The sequence below is a fragment of the Canis lupus genome, chromosome 26, assembly GCF_011100685.1.
Source record: "Canis lupus familiaris isolate Mischka breed German Shepherd chromosome 26, alternate assembly UU_Cfam_GSD_1.0, whole genome shotgun sequence".
In the NCBI taxonomy this organism is placed as follows: domain Eukaryota; kingdom Metazoa; phylum Chordata; class Mammalia; order Carnivora; family Canidae; genus Canis; species Canis lupus.
The window spans coordinates 31,506,423-31,533,127 of record NC_049247.1 but is presented as its reverse complement, the minus strand read 5'-3'; the positions used below and the strand labels follow the sequence as shown (position 1 = coordinate 31,533,127).

General features: G+C 41.2%; 1 non-coding gene across 1 annotated transcript; it reads left to right on the top strand.

Moving 5' to 3' along the window:
• The first annotated feature begins 3,582 nt into the window (after positions 1-3,582).
• On the top strand, positions 3,583-25,233 carry LOC119866245. Its single transcript, XR_005379492.1, has 6 exons — positions 3,583-4,339; positions 12,249-12,356; positions 12,959-13,066; positions 18,496-18,601; positions 18,996-19,100; positions 22,440-25,233. It is a non-coding gene; the product is annotated as a nebulin-like (transcript).
• The last annotated feature ends 1,472 nt before the right edge of the window (positions 25,234-26,705 follow it).

The window sequence follows — 26,705 nt, the reverse complement described above, 5'->3', positions numbered from 1 at the left end:
CAGTATCCTGCTTTGCTCTGTACTCAAACCAGGTTTGGGTGTATAATTGGTGCAGCATCCTGTAATGTCATGCTACACAAGGTGTAATGTTTTGCTAATGTGACTTCCCAAAATAAAATGTACTGTAGAAGATTCCTTTAGCTTATATCTGGAAACGAACGAAACAGTCCCAGCAATTGGGGACTCACTTCAGCTGATCCATGTACAGCATGCTGACCTCCTTCTTTCCCTCATACCTCAGGTCTGCTACAAACGGGACTGGCATGATTTAATAGCCAAGGGCAACAATGCGCTAGGTGAGGCTGCACATCACTGCAGCCAAAGCATCCAGAAACATTGCCAGTGATGTGAGTAAACATTTTCGGTGAAATGTGGGTGCATTGCCTTTTAAAAAACTAATCAAATGTGTGCTTGTCTAAATGTTGCCACATTGAAAACAATATGTCGAGTTAATGATGTTGAAATTCTCCACAAGATACTGTTTTGAGGAGCTGTCATTTTTTCAAAATTCCGTGATTCTTTTCCATTGACCCCACTTGGTAGAGCTATCGTAAATCTGACAACCACTTTCTCCCCTGATTCGTAGGCCAGATTACCCCTAGTGACACATTTCCTTGACAGCCTACATTAATTTTCAGTGAGAACACCCTCCCTGACAGTAACACATTAAATTCAAATGACTGCCTGCATAATAATTGTATTAAGAAGATTGAAAAGATGATGTATAAAATGTAAGGATTTTGTAAACCAAATGGGTAAAGGTGTGGTCCATTTTTCTTGAATTTAATTTTCATGTATGTAAATCAATGCCATTTCATCTGCAATAGGAAAAGTATACACTTCCACTTCTTATCATTGCAGATCAAAAATGTCAAACAGCACACATGCCCCGTAGACTTCACTGTCACCTACTATTCTGAGGGCTACAGTTACGGTTTGGGAAAGGAGAAGAAATAAGATGCCCATGTGTGCAGTCCACAGGGGAGCTCAGGATGGAAGAATTCTACAGCTTTCCTTAGAGGTCCCTGAAAATGCGTCCCTCAAAGATGTGCACACCACGAGGAAGTACATTTCTCGGTTAAGGACAAAATGAAAGTCTAAATGTGACTTTATCATTCTTTAAGGCCTTGTGCAGGGCTCTTTCTAACATACCTAGAAATGTCTCAGTGACCCTTTTGTCTGCTGAGCTCTTGTTTATAAATCAGTGCATGCTAAGCTCTTGTTTATAAATCAGTGCATAAATGGCACGAGCAGAGTTTCTGCAGAATTTAAGTGGATTTGAGTTCTCTTCTATAAAAATTGAGGTTTTGACCTGTTACCTACCGTACAACTCTATCTATACACCATTGCTGGGTCCAGCAGTGAGAGAGCTTGGGCTGTGGAGCATTGTGCTGAGGTTTTTACTGCCAGGGGAAGCTCCCAGCCATTCCTGCCCTTCCTGTTCCTGAACTCATCGGCAGCTGCTTCAGCAGGGGGCTTGGAAAGTGGCTGCCGAGAAATGGGGGGGGGAAAGGCCTGGCTACCTGCTTATGCAGTATCTAAATTGATGCCCCCTAGAAAGAAGAGGGGTTTGTTCTAACCTTACTCCAGCAGCCTGAGACAACATAGTAAAGTTTTCCACCCCCTACTCCCAAGAAAAACTGTGTGTGAACTCACAGAGTTCTTTGGATTTTCTTCTGCGTCAGTTGCATACGTATCACTCAGTCAATGGGAGCAGTAAATGGAAGGTTTTCACACTAATTTCTAACGTCCTGTGATGTATGATAACATTCTGTGGTGGTGGTGCCATATTAGATTGGGAAAATTCACATCCCTAGGAAACCAAGAGGTACTGGCCTTATGTTTGGAATGTCTTGTTGCATTAAGGATGAACATTCAGATGGGTTGTTTAAGTGAAGTCCGACATACAAAAGCATTTGTAGGATTTATAGCAAAGAAAAAAACTGGTCCTGAATTTATCATGATACCTACCTATTTCTATCCCAGCAGTGTTGGAAATAACTGTTTTCACTCTGAATATTCTGGGGCACATAGGAGTGGGCAGGTATGGTTTGGATTTCTTGTAGTCTTCCAGAAAGTCGCAGTGTCAAAGTGCCTTTGTGTGTGGCTATTCTTGCTATACCTAATGTTATCAACGCCGAGGACTTTGCTAACCAAATTTTACCTTCGCAGTATAAATACAAGGAAGCTTATGAGAAGTCAGAGGGAAAGCATGTGGGTTTTAGAAGCCTTCAGGATGATCCCACGCTGGTCCATTACATGAATGTGGCAAAACTGTAGTCGGATCATGAACACAAGAGGAACTATGAGAACGTCAAAATGAGCTACCATACCCCTGGGGACATGCTTAGCATTACAGCTGCGAAGTTGTCCCGGGATGTTGTCAGCGATATCAACTACAAACAGCCCGTACACCATTACATGTACCTACCCGATGCCATGAGTCTCAAGCAAGCACACCAGGAATGTGAATCAAATTCAGAGCGATGTGAGTGTGACAGGCCCAGGAATGTTGGCACTTCAGGGGTGATTCTCTTCCTGTCTTAGTAGGCTTCACAATACAGGAAGATATTTGAGAAATGCACCTTTACCAAAAAGCATGGTAGATGATCAGGGTTTTTGCTGGCTTTGTGTTCTCCTGTTACAGTCACTGACAGTGTCTTTATTAACTCACAGGCCAAAGGTAAAACCATATTCCACTAAGTATATAAACCACCTTGATTCCCAGCAAGAGGGCATGGTCACTCTTGGCAGACCCATTTCATTGGTGACATGTAGAATGATAAATAGTATTCTCTACTCTTTCTGAATTCAGGAAAGTTTTTTTCTTTTTTTAACTAAAACTCACATTCTCATGCATGTTAATCTATGTGGTGAGTCATCTTAAATGAACCAGGGAGGTTTTGTGATTGTAGCATGATTCATGGAGAGCTGCATGTGGAGGCTATTTAATATTCAGGGCATTTCCTTCTGCAGGAACCAGATTTCTGTAAGAATCATCCTCTGTAAGGAAAGATATGGCGTCCATTTATTGTCACTCAATGAAGATGTCTTTCCCCAGCCGAAATGTCTCTCCCCAGGAATAGCCTAGGGGGACTGTCATGGATGAAATTCAAAGTTGTGGGGTTTTCAGTGAAATCACAATGAAAGCCCAATTTATTGTCTATATCCACTACTCAAATAACATTTCCCTTCTCTCCACAGAAACTATATCAAGATGCATGGAATAAAGATAAAACCAACATCACCATTCCTTCTGACATGCCAGGCATGCTGCAGGCCCCTATAAATGCCCTGCAAATCAGCAATGTAAGAGGCATAAATACGAATTGAAAATACCTTCATAGGATAATATATGTCAGCTTTGGGAGTGTGGTATAATGAAATGGACAAATTACCTATCTTAGAAATGTGTACAGCTTTTGGTGCTAAACATTTTTTCTTTAGCTTTCTATTCCTAATGCAGTATGAATGAAATTCTCCCTTTTAAATGTTAGTTTAAATACATGGCTGGGTCCCAGGACTACAAAGAGTTGGGATATCTGTATTCTATCGGTGTCTTCCTTTCAATCTTGAAAGCATTGTTCGATATCCAATGTTCACAGCTCAGTTTCATCATATATTAATAGAGAATATTGAAATACCTAGTTGAATTTCTCTTACTTGAGGGAGTATGAGGTGACAGTCTCCTTTATCTTTATAAATTTTTGATTGATCCAGAGCATTCTTGTTTGATATTACAAAGCCATTAGCTTTGTGTCTTATTTTCCACATCAGAAAGTTAAAAGATTTTAAATTATTAAGATCATATCTAAACGATAACATATCTATGTCATGTCCCTTGAGCAGGGACCTCTGAAAAGTCAAAAGGCAACATTAGGAAAAAAAATATCTTACCGGACCTTACATGAGACCTTGATGAAGCTTTTCTAGCTTCACAGTTGATTCTTAGTTTCCATGTTTTGCGTGTTGCGGTATTTTCAGATGTGTACCATATTGTGATGAAGACAAGCATTCAAACATTTACTAGGTCTAGATGTTTAGCTTTAAAATCTTAGTCAGAAGTATCCTGCACTCCATTAAGGAAATAGCCAACAACCAGAGGAACTCAGAAATCCCTGTTTTTCCTTATCCTGTCTTCATTCACATTTTGTCATATTCATATTTTGAGTACTTGGAGTATTCACTTATTTTCAATGTTTGTAAACAAACCTGAGTTTTCCCTCAACAGAAATTTTACCAAAAAGACTGGAATGAGACCAAGCAGAAAGGCTATGACTTCAAAGCAGATGCCATTGAAATCAAGCAAGCCAAAGACTCCAGAGATATTTCCAGTGAGGTATGGCCTCTATTTCCTTGTGGTTTAGCTTTTCTTGTAACGAACACAGTAGTGTTTTTAACAATCGACGAGGGGGGTTAAAAAATCTATGTAAACAATTTTATTTTGTTTTGCACTAACTAAAGACTTTCTCTATTTAAAAACATTAGAATGGGGACACCTGGGTGGCTCAGTCAGTTAAGCATCTCCCTTCAGCTCAGGTCATGATCTCAGGGTCTTGGGATCAAGCCCCATGTCAGGTTTTGTGCTCAATGAGGAGCCTGCTTCTCCCTCTCCCTCTGCCTGCTGCTCCTCCTGCCTGTGTTCATGCTCTCTCTCATTCTCTCTCCCTGTCAGATACATCTTCAAAACAATAAAAACATTAAAACCGAATGAAGCACATTAAGGTTAGCATAGATGAGGTATATGTATAACTTCTTGGTTGTTTCCAAGTAGAAGTGAAAAAAAAAAACATGAAGAATCTATGCAGAATTCTTGGGAAAAATTCAGGAAACAATCTATTTGATTATTGACCAGTGTCATTTTATCCCCCAAATATTTATGACATTCTCCATAAATCTAGATCACAGTTGAAAGTTTCATATCAGACAAGACCGAAATCACATTCTATACATAAGATTTTATACTGGAGGCTTATGTATAATGCTCTCAGCAACCTTTTGAAGTTCATTTAATAGTAATTTAAAAACTTAGTCAAAATAATTATCCTACCAAGCTCCCTACCTCCCACCCTCAGCTCCAAATCTTTAAGCAATCCTGTTCCCTTTATCTGGGCTCTTCTCTATTTTTTATCTTGTGTATCCACCTGTTTCTTCCCTCTTATTTCTCATTTTTGTCTCTAAATACAGTAGCCAGTCTATAGGATCTGCCTTATTCCCAGGTGTCTCTCCCTCCCTTTTGTCCAAACTTTTCTATGTTATCCAAATATAGAAAAGATATTACCTTAGTCTAGTCCTAAGACACTTTTAGGACAAGTCTGAACAAGATGGAAACTCTTGTTCCAGGGCTTTTGTTGTCATCTAATTCAAACCAATCACCTTGCTTTCCATTCCTGTGAAATATGCGCCATTTTTACCTGTCTCCCAAACCACACAAATAACTTTTTCCTACTGAGGTATTGTTAGTCCTCTTGGGGGACCAGATAATTTATTAATGTTCCACCATTCAGGCGGCCTTTGGAGACCCATGATTACACCCACTGTGTCTTATTTTCCACATCTGAAAAATGTAATAATAATAGCATGCACTTCACAGAGATGTTGGGAAGATTAAATGGGACTGTAGTTGCTACTACTCAACTATTTTTTGCTAAAAAACACAGCAGTTTCACACGGATCAGCCTGATACATATGAAGCACTCATAATAGTGTCTGGCATATATAGTCATTGCTCAGTAAATATCAGCTATAATTTTTTGTAATGACTCTTATTCACCATCCTATTGCCCTCCTGATTTATTCCCGTTCTCTATCAAACTACCTAAAATAGCTCTATTTTGCTCAGAGTGAACTGAAATATAAAATGACTGCCAATATTCGGAAAACATTTGTTCAAAAGACCGTACTACATTATTTTCATATATCTGTTTATCTGATTTTTCACCACTTTAGTACAAGTACAAAGAAGGTTAGCATAAGCAACTGGGCCACCACGTGGGTTTCCGCACCCTACAAGATGACCCCAAATTGGTATGGTCTATACACACTGCCAAGATCCAGAGTGACAGAAAATACAAGAAAGCTTATGAGAAGTTTGAAAGAATTCCCAATACACCATTGGACATGATGTCACTTGTTCAGGCTAAGAAGTGCTAGGTCCTGGTTAGTGATATTGATCATTGTAATTATCTGCACCAGCGGACATGTTTGACAGGACAGAATGATGTGATCTGGCAGGCTAAGAAGGCCTACGAACTGCAGAGTGATGTGCATGTATTTGTCACCAGACTCTTGGGGGAGACGTGTGTCTCTGTGAATAGTGTCACGGTGTACTACCTAGGGATATAATTTAAGTGGTGATTTTAATAGAACCTTACATAATCTGTATATTTCATGGTAAAAGAATCATTTGGAACATTGTTTTATGGAGGATTCCTTATGAGGCAATTCTTTTTTCTTAAGACAAAGAAAATCTCTCTTACTCTATGTAATTAGGTAGAAAATTTCAGTCCCAATTGTTTTTTTTTTCCTTTTGTTTAATAATAATTTTATTTTTTATTGGTGTTCAATTTGTCAACATACAGAGGAACACCCAGTGCTCATCCCGTCAAGTGCCCACCTCAGTGCCCATCAGTCACCCAGTCATACCCACCCCCCGCCATCCTCCTCTTCGACAACCCCTAGTTCACATTTCCCAGAGTGAGGAGTCTTTCATGTTCTGTCTCCCTTTCTGATATTTCCCACTTTTTTTTCTCCTTTCCCCTTTATTCCCTTTCGCTATTTTTCATATTCCCCAAATGAATGAGACCATATAATGTTTCTCCTTCTCCGACTGACTTACTTCACTCAGCATAACACCATCCAGTTCCATCCACGTCGAAGCAAATGTTGGGTACTTCCGTTTCTAATGGCTGAGAAATATTCCATTGTATACATAAACCACATCTTTATCCATTCATCTTTTGATGGACACCGAGGCTCCTTCCACAGTTTGGTATTGTGGACATTGCTGCTATAATCATCGGGGTGCAGGGTTCCCGGAATTTCACTGCATCTGTATCTTTGGGGTAAATCCCCAGCAGTGCAATTGCTGGGTCATAGGGCAGATATGTTTTTAACTCTTTGAGGAACCTCCACCCAGTTTTCCAGAGTGGCTGCACCAGTTCTCATTCGAACCAATAGTGCAGGATTGTTCCCTTTCTCCATATACTCTCCCACATTCGTGATTTCCTGTCTTGTCAATTTTCCCCTTTCTCACTGATGTGAGGTGGTATCTCATTGTGGTTTTGATTTGTATTTCCCTGATGGCAAGTTATGTGGAGCATTTTCTCATGTACTGGTTGGCCATGTCTGTGTCTTCCTCTGTGAGATTTCTGTTCCTGTGTTTTGCCCATTTCATGATTGGATTGTTTGTTTCTTTGCTGTTGAGTTTAAGAAGTTCTTTATAGATCTTGGAAACTAGCCCTTTATCTGATACGTCATTTGCAAATATCTTCTCCCATTCTGTAGGTTGTCTTTGAGTTTTGTGGACTGTATCCTTTGCTGTGCAAAAGCTTCTTACCTTGATGAAGTCCCAATAGTTCACTTTTGCTTTTGTTTCTCTTGCCTTCATGGATGTATCTTGCAAGAAGTCGCTGTGGTCGAGTTAAAAAAGGGTGTTGCCCATGTTCTGTAGGATTGTGATGGAATCTTGTCTCACATTTAGATCTTTCATCTGTTTTGAGTTTATCTTTGTGTATGGTGCAAGAGAGTGGTCTAGTTTCATTCTTCTGCATGTGGATGTCCAATTTTCCCAGCACCATTTATTGAAGAGACCATCTTACTTCCAGTGGATAGTCTTTCCTCCTTTGTCGAATATTAGTTGACCATAAAGTTGAGGGTCCACTTCTGGATTCCCTATTCTGTTCCATTGATCTGTGTCTGTTTTTGTGCCAGGACCACACTGTCTTCATGACCACAGCTTTGTAGTACAACCTGAAATCTGGCATTGTGATGCCCCAGCCCTGGCTTTCTTTTTTTTTTTTTTAATTCCCCTAGGTATTCGGGGTCTCTTCTGATTCCACACAAATCTTAAAATAATTTGTTCCAACTCTCTGAAGAAAGTCCATGGTATTTTGATAGGGATTGCATGAAACGTGGTAATGGCCCTGGGTAACATTGACATTTTCACAATATTAATTCTTCCTATCCATGAGCATGGAATAATTTTCCATCTCCTTTGTCTTTCTCAATTTCCTTCAGGAGTGGTCTGTAGTTTTTAGGGTATAGATCCTTTACCTCTTTGGTTAGGTTTATTCCTAGGTAACTTATGCTTTTGGGAGCAATTGTAAAGGGGATTGACTCCTTAATTTCTCTTTCTTCAGTCTCATTGTTAGTGTCTAGAAATACCACTGATTTCTGGACATTGATTGTGTATCCTGCCACACTGCCAAATTGCTGTATGAGTTCTAGCAATCTTGGGGTGGAGACTTTTGGGTTTTCTATGTAGAGTATCATGTCATCGGCGAAGAGGGAGAGTTTGACTTCTTCTTTGCCAATTTGAATGCCTTTTCTGTCTTTTTGTTGTCTGATTGCTGAGGCTAGGACTTCTAGGACTATGTTGAATAGCAGTGGTGAGAGTGGACATCCCTGTCTTGTTCCTGATCTTAGGGGAAAGGCTCCCAGTGCTTCCCCATTGATAATGATATGTGCTGTGGGCTTTTCATAGATGGCTTTTAAGATGTCGAGGAAAGTTCCCTCTCTCCCTACACTCTGAAGAGTTTTGATCAGAATGGATGCTGTATTTTGTCAAATGCTTTCTCTACGTTTATTGAAAAGATCATATGGTTCTTGTTTTTTCTCTTGCTGATATGATGAATCACATTGATTGTGTTATGAGCGTCGAACCGGCCTTGCATCCCGGGGATAAACCCCACTTGGTCACGCTGAATAATCTTCTTAATGTACCGTTGGATCCTATTGGCTAGTATCTTGTTGAGAATTTTTTCATCCATGTTCATCAGGGATATTGGTCTACAACTCTCCTGTTTGGTGGGTTCTTTGTCTGGTTTTGGAATTAAGGTGATGCTGGCCTCATAGAACAAACGAGTTTGGAAGTACTCCATCTCTTTCTATCTTTCCAAACAGGTTTAGTAGAATAGGTAAGGTTTCTTCTTTAAACGTTTGATAGAATTCCCCTGGGAAGCCATCTGGCCCTGGACTTTTGTGTCTTGGGAGGTTTTTGATGACTGCTTCAATTTCCTCCCTGGTTATTGGCCTGTTCAGGTTTCCTATTTCTTCCATTTCCAGTTTTGGTAGTTTGTGGCTTTCCAGTAACACGTCCGTTTCTTCTAGATTGCCGAATTTATTGGCGTATGGTGCTCATAATATGTTTTTAAAATTGTTTGTATTTCCTTGGTGTTGGTAGTGATTTCTCTTTTCTCATTCACGATTTTATTAATTTGAGTCCTCTCTCTCTTCTTTTTTATAAGGTTGGCTAATGGTTTATCTATCTTACTAATTCTTTCAAAGAACCAACTCCTGGTTTTGTTGATCTGTTCCACAGGTCTTCTGGTCTCGATTTCCTTGAGTTCTGTTCGTATCTTTGTTAACTCTCGTCTTCTGCTGGGTGTAGGATCTATTTGCTCTTTCTTCTCTAGGTCCTTAGGTGTAAGGTTAACTTTTGTATTTGAGCTCTTTCCAGTTTTTGGGCTACTTGTATTGCGATGTGTCTCGCCCTCAGGATTGCTTTTGCTATATCCCAAAGATTTTGAATAGTTTTATCTTCATTCTCATTAGTTTCCATGAATTCTTTTAATTCTTCCTTAATTTCCTGGTGGATCCTTTCATCTTGTAGCAGGATGGTCCTTAACCTCCACGTGTTTGAAATCCTTCCAAACTTCTTGTTGTGATTTAGTTCTAATTTCAAGGCATTATGGTCTGAGATACGCAGGGGACGATCCCAATCTTTTGGTATCGGTTCAGACCTGATTTGTGACCCAGTATGTGGTCTATTCTGGAGAAAGTTCCATGTGCACTTGAGAAGAATGTGTATTCAGTTGCGTTTGGACATAAAGTTCTGTAGATATCTGTGAAATCCATCTGGTCCAGTGTATCATTTAAAGCTCTCGTTTCTTTGAAGATGTTGTTTTTAGAAGACCTATCGAGTGTACAAAGCACTATACTGAAGTCACCAAGTATAAGTGTATGATTATCTAAGTTTGTCTTAACTTTGGTTATTAATTGATTGATATACTTGGCAGCTCCCACATTCGGGGCATATATGTTGATGATTGTTAAGTCCTCTTCTTGGATAGATCCGTTAAGTATGATATAGTGTCCCTCTTCATCTCTCACTACAGTCTTCAGGATAAATTTCAGTTTATCTGACATAAGGATGGCTACCCCTGCTTTCTTTTGAGGACCATTCGAATGGTAAATGGTTCTCCAACCTTTTATTTTCAGGCTGTAGGTGTCCTTCTGTCTAAAATGGGTCTCTTGTAGACAGAAAATAGATGGGTCCTGATTTTTCATCCAGTCTGAAACCCTGTGCCTTTTGATGGGGTCATTAAGCCCATTCACGTTCAGAGTTACTATTGAAAGACACGCGTTTAGTGTCATCATGATACCTATTCCTTCCAACTGTTTTGTTTTTAACCCATTACGGTTGCATGATGAAATATCTAAATTTCAGAAACAAATATAAACGTAAGGAAATGTTGGATTTTAAGTTTATCTGGTACATACATTTATAGATAGAGTGGTGTATACAGGTAGAAGTATATATTTTTCCTCGTTATATATGCCTCTGAAGACCTTATTCTCTCAAGTTCTTACAGATGTGATTCTCAGTAGTGCAAAAAAGGCAGATTTCAAGTGGTGAGCGCAGATGGTCAACCTTGTATAAAAACAAAACAATGTGCCATTGCTGTCATTCCACATGGGTCACTTGTCAGCCCTGCTCCAATTCCTGTAGGATTATGTGAACTTCTCCCAGAGATGTGTGTCAGAGATGTAACACCAAATATTAATATTTACTGTTGATCCTTCCATTCCATGGGACTGGCCACCCAGCTAGTTTAAATAGAGGTAGTGTGTGGCCTGCTGGCATCATGGTGATACAGTGAGCAGACTTGACTCCTTTGAACTCTGTGGTCCTTTCCTTCATACGGAACATGTACAGATCAGACCTGGAACGTTTGAAGGGTATAGGATGGTGGCCAGAGGGTTCTGTGGAAGTGATGAGAGTGAAGAATGCCCATTCAAGAACCTCTTGAATGAGAGGTTGTATAAAGCCGGAGGACTTCAAATTCACCAGCATTGTTGATACCCCTGAAGTCATCCAGGCAAAGATCGGTGCTATACAGATCAGTGAGGTGAGTGGGGTTGATGATGTGTTCGGACGTGTTGAAGAAGTCTCCATAAGAATTGTGTGACATTTAAGTTGCTACTACCAGGATTAGAACCTTGAACATTCATGTATCCAGATACACTTTCGTAGTCAATAAGTTAATGGTATCTACAGTTCAGTTACCTAGATGACACTTTGACATAGATGCGGTCGGCATCTTTATATCCTGCAGACTCGGATACCCATTCTTGAATACATTTTGAGGTCTTGCTTGTAATGCAAGTCTCCCAGGTAATACCATGATCACAGAACTGCCACCTTTTATTGCTTTTCAATCATGAGGGAAATTGAAAAGTCCAGGGATGGCCTCAATATTCGATACCATGATAGTTATTTGGGCTAAGAAAGCCAGGATTTGATTAGTGATGTGGATTATCATAGTTACCTGCAATGTAGGTTTTCCTGCCAGATGATTACATGTGACTTGATGAAAAAGGATCATTTTACTACTGTATTTCGGATTCATTTTCCAGTTATATTCTATCACACATCAATGTATTCTTCTTGTTGGAGTCATTATTGGCACCTTTTAAATAAAAACAGAAATGAAGGGGTGCCTGGGTGGTTCAGTCAGTTGAGCATTCGATTTTTGATCTCAGCTCGGGTCTTGATCTTAAGGTCGTGAGTTCAAGCCCCATGTTGGGCTCCATGCTGGCTGTGGAGAGTACTTAACAACAACAACAACAACCAAAAAAAAAAAAAAAAACCCAGAAAATTCACACAATGAAAACAAAATGTGATCTAGATTTATATCATTCATATCTGAGAACATCCAAAGAGAACCGTTAACTGTCCCTATAATTTTATTCGTGCGGTAATTGGCCTATTTACTTATCAACCATCTCTCGTTTTTCGTTTTTAGCAGCCATTGTGTCGTGATGCCTGGGAGAGAGAGAAGGCGAATGTGAATGTGCCAGCGGACACCCCAGGGATGCTGCAGTCCAAGATCAATGCCGTACAGATCAGTGATGTAAGGAGCTACACGCTCACTTGCGTTACACAATATTTTCTGCCTAACTGAAACTTAAGTTGATATGTTCCAGAGGAAATTTAGCAAAAGGCATTTCCCTACCATTCCTTTGATTTCTAGTATTTAAACTAATGAGAAGTGCCACGTGTGAGCACCCACGTACACGGGCACGCATATGCATATGCACGTTGTGTTTATAAATAGAGATGTGTGTCCTTATCTTTGTTGGAAGGAAACATGCACTGCTTTCACCAAAAACACCACAGAAAAACATACATATATGCAAGTATAGTATTACTTGGTTCTCTTTTCAGTGGCCCATCACTGAGTTTTCCTTTTAAAGCCAAACGCTATCTATTTTTCTCATTTTTTACTTGATTTACTGTCTCCTAATTTCTTTCTTGAAAAGAATGAACTTTACTAAATTTCATTTAAAAAACCTACTAGAACTTAATTTCAGTATGAAACCAGCCTCTTTTATAAGTCTTAACAGGAGACTAATTTTCCATGTGACTTATTAACAGGTTTTCTTACACATCAGTAAGGCTGACTCAGTGGCTCCCTCTTCAGATTAACTGTGGCATTGCAATCTCCATTTGCAGAAACATTGTAACCAAGCTTGAGAAGATGTCAAGATGAAGGGTTATGACCTGCGGGAAGATGCCATCCCAATTCAGCACGCCAGGGCTTCCAGGGAGATCGCCAGTGATGTGAGAGCTCCTTTTTTCCCAGCCTTAACCAATGCTAATAGATGTCATATGGGAGTGAATATTTTTCTGATCTTTAGCTTAATTCCCCATTAATACACTTAAGTAGAAAGGAGATCATCGTGATTAGTGTCTTGCTTTGAAATCGCAAAACCAAGAATAACTTGTACAACAGTTTGGTGCCCCTTCTGCATCGGGCTTGGTTCTGTTGTTCTTATGTTTAAGTGCAGGTTTTTATTTTCTTTTCACTGTCATCTCAAAATCATGTAATTTACAAGCACTTATAAAAATTCAATGAATACAAAAAGTTCTGTTGTTTCTTGAAGTGCAGCATACATAAAGTTTCTCCTGTGAGAATTTTAAACATACAGGATGTTCTTGTCCAGTGGATGGACAAGCCTTTTTTAAAAGTTATATGTTAATATGTGCTAGAAATATATTTTTCCATTTAAATGAGATTATAAATTTTAGAATACAACTATTTCAAAGTTTATACTTCAGTTTATTGACTAGATTTTTTTGTTTATTAAATTTAAAGTATGAAGTACGGTGCTACTTGATTGTGGCAGAAGGTGAAGGTAGTAGACAGTGACTCAAGGTTGGGAAACACTAGATAAGCCTGTATTGGGGATAATCCAGAAGAACACTTCTTGCCTTAGAAATGCTCATAATGTGTTCATGCATGTAGACATAGAAGACAAACCAATGGGTTAGGAATCCTAAATCTTAGAGTATGGACTTCATGAAAAACAGTGCCCAAAAAAGGCTAATGTAAGGGAGGTGGACATACTTGGAGCAGACTGTTTAGAAAAAGTGAATTGAGAAACATGACTCTTCTTTTTTGTTCACGTATACCAGTATCTATGGAAAACCGCTTACGAGAAACAGAAAGGCCATTATATTGGATGTCGCAATACCAAGGAAGACCCTAAGCTGGCTTGGGCAGCAACTGTGTTAAAAATGCAGAATGGGGGATCCCTGGGTGGCGCAGCGGTTTGGTGCCTGTCTTTGGCCCAGGGCGCGATCCTGGAGACCTGGGATCGAATCCCACATCAGGCTCCCAGTGCATGGAGCCTGCTCCTCCCTCTGCCTGTGTCTCTGCCTCTCTCTCTCTGTGTGTGACTATCATAAATAAATAAAAAATTAAAAAAAAATGCAGAATGGCAGGCTGTACAAAAAGGCCTACAATAACCACAAGGCCAAGATCTCCATCCCAGTGGACATGGTGTCCATCAAAGCTGCCAAAGAAGGCCAGGCCTTAGCAAGTGATGTGGATTATCGCCAGTATCTGCACCACTGACTGGTCTTGCTTTCCTGACCAGAACAATGTGATCCAAGCCGGGAAAGCCCACTACCTGCAGAGTGATGTAAGTTGTTGCTTGTGCAGAGAGGACCAGCCGAGGTGCCTGAGTCGTGAGCTGTTCTCTGGGGAGAAAGCCTTCCACAGCTTTGCCTGGTCATTCCTCCTAGGCCTTGGGAAAACGCAACTCTCCCTAATAAGCACTTCCCTTTAGCATTTTACCAAGTTTACTGAATGTCTACCTTACAGCTAGGCTTATTTAGAAAGTTTTATTTTTTACTCTTGGTGGTGCTACCAGAATTTTTCGTAGATTCTTGAACGTGTGCTGTGTGTTTCCTAAACATGAAAATTGCCATGGCCTCTCAATTGAAGAATGACAGGGATACTTCCTTAAAATTAATTTCAAAGGTTAGCAGCATGCTCCAAACTCACTAGTTTCCCTTAATGTAGTAGTCTCCACACTGTGGTGTTTCATTAGTTTACCTGAAATATTTTTAGATTTATTCATATTTTTTGCCCATTCTACTGGAAATCACGGGTTCTTTTAATTATTTAAACTTGGTTCCCAGAGCTTCAAGGAATGCTTTCTCCTAATGAATACATTTGTTATAGAAAAGTGTACCCATACCCATCCTTGACATGAGTTGCCAAGTGGTAGATTTAGGCCAGTTTTTAGAGAAATGTAAACTCTGCATTAACCTGAATAACATTAGTATACAAAGGAATGCATATGAATCAAGTTTCTAAAGAATGAGAAAGGGAAACTTCAAAATCTGTATGTAATCCTTTTTGAGAATCCCTTCTTTTGAATTTTGGATATCCATCATACTTTACACGCTAAAATATAAAATGTTCTTCACTAAGATAGAAATTTTACTCCACAATTCACTCCTCATATATCTTTCTAGCTTGTTATTTGTATGCTATTAACTAGTTACTAAAATATCATTTTTTTATCATGTCATCGGCATGAAATCATGTCATCAGCAAAGAGGGAGAGTATGACTTCTTCTTTGCCAATTTGAATGCCTTTAATGTCTTTATGGTCAACTAATATTCGACAAAGGAGGAAAGACTATCCATTGGAAGAAAGACAGTCTCTTCAATAAATGGTGCTGGGAAAATTGGACATCCACATGCAGAAGAATGAAACTAGACCACTCTCTTGCACCATACACAAAGATAAACTCAAAACGGATGAAAGATCTAAATGTGAGACAAGATTCCATCACAATCCTAGAGGAGAACAGAAGCAACACCCTTTTTTAACTCGGCTACAGTAACTTCTAGCAAGATACATCCACGAAGGCAAAAGAAACAAAAGCAAAAATGAACTATTGGGACTTCATCAAGATAAGAAGCTTTTGCACAGCAAAGGATACAGTCCACAAAACTCAAAGACGACCTACAGAATGGGAGAAGATATTTGCAAATGACATATCAGATAAAGGGCTAGTTTCCAAGATCTATAAAGAACTTCTTAAACTCAACAGCAAAGAAACAAACAATCCAATCATGAAATGGGCAAAACACAGGAACAGAAATCTCACAGAGGAAGACACAGACATGGCCAACCAGTACATGAGAAAATGCTCCACATAACTTGCCATCAGGGAAATACAAATAGAAACCATAATGAGATACCACCTCCCACTCGTGAGTAAGGGGAAAATTAACAAGGCAGGAAACAATGAATGTGGGAGATGATATGGAAAAAGGGGAACCCTCCTTCACTGTTGGTGGGAATGTGAACTGGTGCAGCCACTCTGGAAAACTGTGTGGAGGCTCCTCAAAGAGTGAAAAATAGATCTGCCCTACGACCCAGCAGTTGCACTGCTGGGGATTGACCCCAAAGATACAGGTGCAATGAAACGCCAGGACACCCACACCCTGATGTTTCTAGCATCGATGTCCACAATAGTCAAACTGTGGAAGGAGCCTCAGTGTCCATCGAAAGATGAATGGATAAAGAAGATGTGGTTTATGTATACAATGGAATATTACTTAGGCATTAGAAACGACAAGTACCCACCATTTGCTTCAATTGGATGGCACTGGAGGGTATTATGCTGAGTGAAATAAGTCAATCAGAGAAGGACAAACATTATGTGGTCTCATTCATTTGGGGAATATAAATTATAGTGAAAGGGAATAGAAGGGAAGGGAGAAGAAATGGGTAGGAAATATCAGAATGGGAGACAGAACACGAAGACTACTAACTTTAGGAAATGAACTAGGGGTGGTGGAAGGGGATGAGGGCAGGGGCTGGGGGTAAATGGGTGACGGGCACTGAGGTGGGCACTTGACGGGATGAGCACTGGGTGTTATTCTGTATGTTGGCAAATTGAACACCAATAAAAAATAAATTTATTATTTAAAAAATATTACAGGAAAGTGAAAAAAAGAAACAAATGACCAAGAAAATGTAAATCCTAATTCAAAAGGAAGAGATATCTAGGGAAAATGAAAAGCCAACTGTGATCGAAATTGTGGAACCAGGGATTGAATTCTTTGTTTTAAAATTACAGTTTACACCTAATGGCACATTAGTTTCACGAGTAAAGCATAGTGATTCAACCAGAAGAGTAGCTACTATCTGTGACCATACAATCCTATTTCAACTCCGTTGACTATATTCCCCATGCTGTACCTTTCTTCGCAATGACTTATTCATTCCATAACTGGAAGCCTGTATGCCCCACTCCCTTTCACCCACTTTGCCCAACCCCCTACCCCTTCCCTCTTTATAATTGTCAGTGTTTTTCTATATCTATTGATCTGTTTCTTCTTTTTTTTTGTTTGCTTGTTTTTATTCATTTGTTTTTGTTGTTTAGATTCCAAATATAAGTGAAATCATGTGGTATTTGTCTTTCTCAGTTTGACTTATTTCACTTAACAGAATATCCTCTAGGTCCATCTGTGTTGTCACAAATGGCAAGATCTCATCCTTTTTTGTATCCTGAGTAATATTTCATGCATGCGTGCGTGTGTGTGTATACATAAACCATATCTTCGTTATCCATCCATCTCTTGATTGCTTCCATACCTTGGCTATTGTCAATAATGCTACAGTAAACATTTAGGTTGCATGTATGATTTTGAATTAGAGTTTTCATTTTCTTTGGGTAAATACCCAGTAGTGGAATTACTGGAGCATACAGTATTTCTATACTCAATTTTTTGAACAACCTTGTTACTGTTTACCACAATAGGATTGGATTCTTAATTATCCCTTTAAAATACACCATGTGCCAGGTATTGTGCTAAGCACTGAAGATCCAATGGTGAAGGAAGAGGAAGAACCAAGACAAAGTTTCAGACTTTAGGGAATTTACATTGCTAGCAAATAAACAGATATTAACTAGAGAATATCAATAAAAAATCTGATGGATGAGAAATAATGATCAATGGTGCTATGAAAAAGTGAGGTGGGGAAAGATTATCTAAGGAAATACTACATTAATAGGGATTGCAAGGGAGGACAGGAGCTGGTTCTGTGAGGAAGACACAGGGATTCCTACAGAATGACCAATATATGCAAAAGGAGAGGGCTGTGTACGAATCACAAACCAAAAAACCAGTGTGGACAGAATCCGTAGGTCAAAGGGAAGCATATAAGATGGTGCTAGATTATCCTCACCTTCTAGTCCATGTAAAGAATTTGATCTTTTTCCTAAGGCCAATGGGAAGCCATGTGATGAGAGGAATGTTGTGGTGTCAGATTTGAATTGTGAATTTTATAAAGATCGTTCTGCCTGCTGTATAGAAAACTTACTGGAAAGCCTGTTATTATTGCTTTAAAAGTCCACCCGAAAAAAAAAAAAAATAAAAGTCCACCCGAGCTAGTATGAGGTTACTTAAATATTATTGAAAACCTTCCATGCATCCCATAGAGAGAGAGCTCCTTCTGCATCATTCTTCTTTATGAGTGCATAGGTGCCCCGCCACAGAAAAAGCAGACTAGAACGTTGCTGGGCTCTAATGCAACCTGCTCTACACATGATGAATTGTGTTTGTCGGGCCAATGCTCAATTTTAATTAGTTTGTGGGAGGTAAAATATACCATGAAACTGCTTTCTTATCATAATTAAAGAAAAAAAACGCTTCTATCTAACTTTGTTTTCTTTCCCAGGCCATCTATAAGGCTGACTTGCAGGGTCTCCTGAAGAGTTGAGAGTCAAAAATGCTCAGAAGATCCTACTAGACAGTGTCTATCGGACACCTATAGAGAGCCTCAGGTAGACACGTATTGTTGACACACCAAAAGATGTCCTTGCTAAGTTGAATGCTGAGAATATTAGTATTGAAAGTCACTTTTCCCCATCTATGTTAAAATTAAGTCATGCTTGTAAGTGACTGATAATTAACCCAGTAATCTATTTGTAAAATGATACCATTGATGATTTTAGGTTTTAATATGTAATGTTAGTAGGATTGTTTTATTGTTGTTTATAAGTTTTAAACAAAAATATATTAATATTAATTTCATATTAAATTTGAGTAACGTGGAAAACTTTTAGATGTTTTTCCTTAATATGAAAAAATTTAAGATCAGAAAAGTTGAAAGTAGTGCACTGAACTAGAAGAATTACAAATTGCAAAGTAATGTTGTTATTGTGTTTTCTTCCACAGCCAAAGCACAGAGAATTTTGGGACAAGGATAAAACTTCAGTCCACCTCATGCCAGATACTCCAGAAATTAATCTCGCTGGAGCCAATGCTTTTAATATGAACAATGTAAGTACCACAACAGACTCCCTTTTGTTTAGAAAGTCACCCATTTGGTGTTATGATATCCATGGGGAGCTCTTATAGGCAAGAGAGAAAAGATTGGCTGGTTGGGGATGGGGAAAACTCTTTATCATCAGTCCTCTGACCAGGGGTGAGGAAAGGAGCAGACTCCCAGGCTCTGAGTCACCCAGCAAGGTCAGCGACTGACCCGGTGAACTAATGTCAACGTGACAAAATGGAGAAGAGAATAAGTTACAGGAAAGCTGAAAGAGGAATGAATGAAGAGACATGTGAACAAGGAAGGGGCATTAATGACAGACGAACACAAAATAATTATGGGAATTCTTTGCAAAACTCTATACAAATTAACTTTAAAGCCTGGATCTGTAGGGGATTTTCTTTTTTTTTTAATTTATTTTTTATTGGTGTTCAATTTACTAACATACAGAATAACCCCCAGTGCCCGTCACCCATTCACTCCCACCCCCCGCCCTCCTCCCCTTCTACCACCCCTAGCTCGTTTCCCAGAGTTAGCAGTCTTTACGTTCTGTCTCCCTTTCTGATATTTCCCACACATTTCTTCTCCCTTCCCTTATATTCCCTTTCACTATTATTTATATTCCCCAAATGAATGAGAACATATAATGTTTGTCCTTCTCCGACTGACTTACTTCACTCAGCATAATACCCTCCAGTTCCATCCACGTTGAAGCAAATGGTGGGTATTTGTCATTTCTAATAGCTGAGTAATATTCCATTGTATACATAAACCACATCTTCTTTATCCATTCATCTTTTGTTGGACACCGAGGCTCCTTCCACAGTTTGGCTATCGTGGCCATTGCTGCTATAAACATCGGGGTGCAGGTGTCCCGGCGTTTCATTGCATTTGTATCTTTGGGGTAAATCCCCAACAGTGCAATTGCTGGGTCGTAGGGCAGGTATATTTTTAACTGTTTGAGGAACCTCCACACAGTTTTCCAGAGTGGCTGCACCAGTTCACATTCCCACCAACAGTGTAAGAGGGTTCCCTTTTCTCCGCATCCTCTCCAACATTTGTTGTTTCCTGCCTTGTTAATTTTTCCCATTCTCACTGGTGTGAGGTGGTATCTCATTGTAGTTTTGATTTGTATTTCCCTGATGGCAAGTGATGCAGAACATTTTCTCATATGCATGTTGGCCATGTCTATGTCTTCCTCTGTGAGATTTCTGTTCATGTCTTTTGCCCATTTCATGATTGGATTGTTTGTTTCTTTGGTGTTGAGTTTAATAAGTTCTTTATAGATCTTGGAAACTAGCCCTTTATCTGATACGTCATTTGCAAATATCTTCTCCCATTCTGTAGGTTGTCTTTGAGTTTTGTTGACTGTATCCTTTGCTGTGCAAAAGCTTCTTATCTTGATGAAGTCCCAATAGTTCATTTTTGCTTTTGTTTCTTTTGCCTTCGTGGATGTATCTTGCAAGAAGTTACTGTGGCCGAGTTCAAAAAGGGTGTTGCCTGTGTTCTTCTCTAGGATTTGGATGGAATCTTGTCTCACATTTAGATCTTTCATCCATTTTGAGTTTATCTTTGTGTATGGTGAAAGAGAGTGGTCTAGTTTCATTCTTCTGCATGTGGATGTCCAATTTTCCCAGCACCATTTATTGAAGAGACTGTCTTTCTTCCAATGGATAGTCGTTCCTCCTGTATCGAATATTAGTTGCCCATAAAGTTCAGGGTCCACTTCTGGATTCTCTATTCTGTTCCACTGATCTATGTGTCTGTTTTTGTGCCAGTACCACACTGTCTTGATGACCACAGCTTTGTAGTACAACCTGAAATCCGGCATTGTGATGCCCCCAGATATGGTTTTCTTTTTTAAAATTCCCCTGGCTATTCGGGGTCTTTTCTGATTCCACACAAATCTTAAAATAATTTGTTCTAACTCTCTGAAGAAAGTCCATGGTATTTTGATAGGGATTGCATTAAACGTGTATATTGCCCTGGGTAACATTGACATTTTCACAATATTAATTCTGCCAATCCATGAGCATGGAATGTTTTTCCATCTCTTTGTGTCTTCCTCAATTTCTTTCAGAAGTGTTCTATAGTTTTGAGGGTATAGATCCTTTACATCTTTGGTTAGGTTTATTCCTAGGTATCTTATGCTTTTGGGTGCAATTGTAAATGGGATTGACTCCTTAATTTCTCTTTCTTCAGTCTCATTGTTAGTGTATAGAAATGCCACTGATTTCTGGGCATTGATTTTGTATCCTGCCACGCTACCGAATTGCTGTATGAGTTCTAGCAATCTTGGGGTGGAGACTTTTGGGTTTTCTATGTAGAGTATCATGTCATCGGCGAAGAGGGAGAGTTTGACTTCTTCTTTGCCAATTTGAATGCCTTTAATGTCTTTTTGTTGTCTGATTGCTGAGGCTAGGACTTCCAGTACTATGTTGAACAGCAGTGGTGAGAGTGGACATCCCTGTCTTGTTCCTGATCTTAGGGGAAAGGCTCCCAGTGCTTCCCCATTGAGAATGATATTTGCTGTGGGCTTTTCATAGATGGCTTTTAAGATGTCAAGGAATGTTCCCTCCATCCCTACACTCTGAAGAGTTTTGATCAGGAATGGATGCTGTATTTTGTCAAATGCTTTCTCTGCATCCAATGAGAGGATCATATGGTTCTTGGTTTTTCTCTTGCTGATATGATGAATCACATTGATTGTTTTACGGGTGTTGAACCAGCCTTGTGTCCCAGGGAAAAATCCTACTTGGTCATGGTGAATAATTTTCTTAATGTACTGTTGGATCCTATTGGCCAGTATCTTGTTGAGAATTTTTGCATCCATGTTCATCAGGGATATTGGTCTGTAATTCTCCTTTTTGGTGGGGTCTTTGTCTGGTTTTGGAATTAAGGTGATGCTGGCCTCATAGAACGAATTTGGAAGTACTCCATCTCTTTCTATCTTTCCAAACAGCTTTAGGAGAATAGGTATGGTTTCTTCTTTAAACGTTTGATAAAATTCCCCTGGGAAGCCATCTGGCCCTGGACTCTTGTGTCTTGGGAGGTTTCTGATGACTGCTTCAATTTCCTCCCTGGTTATTGGCCTGTTCAGGTTTTCTATTTCTTCCTGTTCCAGTTTTGGTAGTTTGTGGCTTTCCAGGAATGCGTCCATTTCTTCTAGATTGCCTAATTTATTGGCATATAGCTGTTCATAATATGTTTTTAAAATCGTTTGTATTTCCTTGGTGTTGGTAGTGATCTCTCCTTTCTCATTCATGATTTTATTAATTTGAGTCTTCTCTCTCTTCTTTTTAATAAGGCTGGCTAATGGTTTATCTATCTTGTTAATTCTTTCAAAGAACCTGGTGGTTGTCCAAGTGGGAGAAATATCTCAGCAAGAATCTGGGAGGCTGGCCGGGCTTCTGCTGGTACCAGAAGATGTTGTAAACGCTGACATCGTGGTCCCTGCTCAAGGTGCAAGGCAGGTGGATTGTGGTTCCGAGGGATGAGGACATGGATGGTGGCTGGTTCAGCACCGGCTGGGAGCCACCACCTGGGGACACAGAAACATATGGGCATGGTGGGGGGCATGCAGAGGAAGGCCGGGGATGGGGCCGGGGTAGTGAACTCCGGGGTGTTCTCACCTATGCAGTGTGCCAGAAGTGCCAGCAGGACAGGGATCCAGGACATGGTGTGGACGTGCTGGGCTGTTAGCTTTGCGCTGGTTCTGGGGCCTTCTCGGGGCTGGGCCAGCACCTTCCTGTGCCCTCCCAGGGGCGGGGCCGTTGCATGCCTGCTTCCTGGCTGCCACCATCCTGAACTTTCTTGAGTTGGCGGTTGGGGAACGGTCCCATGGCAGCCTCTGTGGCTCTTTCCTTGGCCCCAGGGAAGTGTCTGGGGAGGATGCACCTGCTGCGAGCTCACGGGCCAGTGCCCAGGAGGCCGGCCTGCAAGGTGGGGTCCCTGAGGTAGGGGAACCTCAACGTCCTCCTAAGGGAGCCGAACTGCACAGTAACATGGTTCTTGTTCAGATTTACATGTCTGGTGAACCAGTAGAGACAATATATCCTCAGGGTGGTGAAAACCCCTGCTTTGTGCAGAGAAAATGCTGGGGCCCTGGGGTAAGGAGGATACTCTGTCCCCTTCCATGCTCCTGCCACTCCCTCCCACCAAACCCAGTCCTCTTCCCTCCTAGACTGGAGCAGCAGTGACTCACAGCTTCTGAGAAAGAAACACCAATAGGGACTTGGGGACCCCCCCATGTGGGGCCCAGGACAGGTGGGGGAAGAGGTAGAGAAGCCTTTGCCCCCATCAGGTCCCCCCCGGGGCTTGGCCTCAGCCTTCCTAATCTCTCTCCTCTTCACAATAGTCTCCCCAGGGAAAGCAATAATCCCCGGGGTCCTGCGCCCTCTCCTTGGCCAGTCCCTGCACCTGCAGAAGTTCTGTGTGTCCCATCCCTGCCTCACCTGAGTTTGACCCCATCACCAAGCACTTCTAGAAGGCCTGAGGCCTGCTCTCTGTGTCCATGCTGCCCACAAAACTATGCAGGTTGTGCAGCTGGAGGCTGTCCGGATGCTCAGATAGAGACTTACGTCCCTATTAATCAAGGTTCTTCAGAGAAACAGAACCAATGGGACATATACAAAGGAAGAGATCTATTATGAGAAATCACCTCAATCAGGTATGGAGATTGAGAAGTCCCAGGATGTGTGTCTTCGAGTCGTAGACCGTGTGTGTGTGTGTTTGTGTGTGTGTGTAACACAGTGGGGTAATTCAGTCTGAGTCCAAAGGCTCAGGGGAGTTCAAAGAACCAGGGGAGCCCATAGTGTAAATCCCAGTCCAAGGACAGGAGAAGGCAAATGTCCTTGCTCAGGAGACAGGCAGGAAGCAGAAAGGGACAAAGTCCCCTTCCTCCCCGTGTCTGTTCTATTCAGGCCCTCCTGGACAGGAAGATGCCCACCCACCTTGGCGAGGGCCACGGCCTTTAATGAGTGCACTGGTTCAAATGCTAATTTAACTTAGAGACACCTTCACAGACACACCTAGAAGTTACATTGAATCTGAGCATCCTTTGGAGGAGTCAAACTGACACATGAAATCAACTATCACACAGTCTTACTCTGTGCACATTCATCAGTGAATCTAGCAGAGGCACTACGTACAAAATGTTTTTATTCTAGGAAGATACATGAACGGGATCTTGGGAATGGGATCAGGGTCTTGGAATGAAAAATATACAAGGATATCCTTATGAAGACTATTAAATTAAAAAGAATGTTCCAGAAGGAGAAAACTATATGGGTCAGACAGAAAATGAAGGGTGTGTGCAGAACCCTCCAGCAAGATTCTTAGGAGGACAAAAGGTAGTACATAAAGCCCTTGTCAGGGTGCCTGGCACAGGAGAGACTTCCATTAAGAAGTAGTTACTTCATCAGCTACCTGATGCCATTAGGAGAGAAGGTTGAGAACCTGCTCTCTCCACAAAACACGGTTCAGAGCATGCCTCTGCAGACCTCTGGGGACCCTTTTGGTGCACCAAAACCCAAGGTAAAGGGTGGGGGGGGTCGTCAAGCTGATCACTGGGGCAGGGCTGCCTTGCAGCCCCTAATCCTTACACCAAGTGCTGGGACTTCTGCGTGCAAGGATCCCTCCCTCGGGTTCAGAAGCTCTTTCTGCCCAATTCCCAGAGGGACCCTCCCAGGGTCTAGCTGCCTCTGGGGTCCTCCAGGGTCACCCCCTCCTCCGTCTCCTCGTCACACCAGGCTGGCTACGAGCCGGTCCCAGAGTCTGGGCGCCCAGTCCACGGCCCGATCTCAGTCCTCAAGGTTTTCAGGCCCATGCTGGTGCTCCTCCCTCCTGCCCAGCACGCTGGCCACCCGCAACACGGGGGTGAGCAGACAAGTGATCCCAGGCCCTGCCCACAGTCCTGCCCAGGTGACCAGTGTGATGCCATCAGGCCCCATCCGGCCGCCCGAGAGGACTTCAGGGAGCAGGCCCTGGTCCACTTCCCACGCTCCGGCTCTGGCTACCTAAGAAGCACACGTTTAATGCAATCCCATTCAAAATACCATGGACTTTCTTCACAGAGTTGGAACAAATTATTTTAAGATTTGTGTGGAATCAGAAAAGACTCTGAATAGCCAGGGGAATATTAAAAAAGAAAACCAGAGCTGGGGGCAACACAATGCCAGATTTCAGGTTGTACTACAAACCTGTGGTCATCAAGACAGTGTGGTCCTGGCACAAAAACAGATACAAAGATCAATGGACCAGAATAGAGAACCCAGAAGTGGACCCTGCACTTAATGGTCAACTAATATTCGACAAAGGAGGAAAGACTATCCACTGGAAAAAAGTCTCTTCAATAAATGGTGCTGGGAAAAGTGGACATCCACATGCAGAAGAATGAAACTAGACCACTCCCTTGCACCATACACAAAGATAAACTCAAAATGGATGAAAGATCTAAATGTGAGACAAGATTCCATCAAAATCCTAGAGGAGAACACAGGCAACACCCTTTTTGAACTCGGCCACAGTAACTTCTTGCAAGATACGTCCACGAAGGCAAAAGAAACAAAAGCAAAAATGAACTATTGGGACTTCATCAAGATAAGAAGCTTCTGCAGGCAAAAGAAACAACAGAACTAAAAGACAACCTGCGGAGTGGGAGAAGATATTTGCAAATGACGTATCAGATAAAGGGCTAGTATCCTAGATCTATAAGGAACTTATTAAACTCAACAGCGGGCAACCCTGGAGGCTTAGCGGTTTAGCGCCACTTGCAGCCCAGGGTGTGATCCTAGAGACCCAGGATCGAGACCCACGTCAGGCTCCCTGCATGGAGTCTGCTTCTCTCCCTCTCCCTCTGCCTGTGTCTCTGCCTCTCTCTTCCTCTCTCTGTGTCTCTATGAATAAATAAATAAAATCTTTAAAAAAAATAAATTCAACAACAGAGAAACAATGTGATCATGAAATGGGCAAAAGACATGAAGAGAAATCTCGCAGAGGAAGACATAGACATGGCCAACACGCACATGAGGAAATGCTCCGCATCACTGGCCATCAGGGAGATACAAATCCAAACCACAATGAGATACCACCTCACACCAGTGAGAATGGGGAAAATTAACAAGGCAGGAAACCACAAATGTTGGAGAGGATGTGGAGAAAGGGGAACCCTCTTACACCGTTGGTGGGAATGGGAACTGGTGCAGCCACTCTGGAAAACTGTGTGGAGGTTCCTCAAAGAGGTAAAAATAGACCTGCCCTACGACCCAGCAATGGCACTGCTGGGGATTTACCCCAAAGATTCAGATGCAATGAAACGCCGGGACACCTGCACCCCGATGTTTCTAGCAGCAATGTCCACAATAGCCAAACTGTGGAAGGAGCCTCCGGTCAAGAGCTGTGGTCTACGTATACAATGGAATATTCCTCAGCCATTAGAAACGACAAATACCCACCGTTTGCTTCAACGTGGATGGAACTGGAGGGTATTATGCTGAGTGAAGTAAGTCAGTCGGAGGAGGACAGACAGTGTATGTTCTCATTCATCTGGGGAATATAAATAATAGTGAAAGGGAATATGAGGGAAGGGAGAAGAAACGTGTGGGAAACGTCAG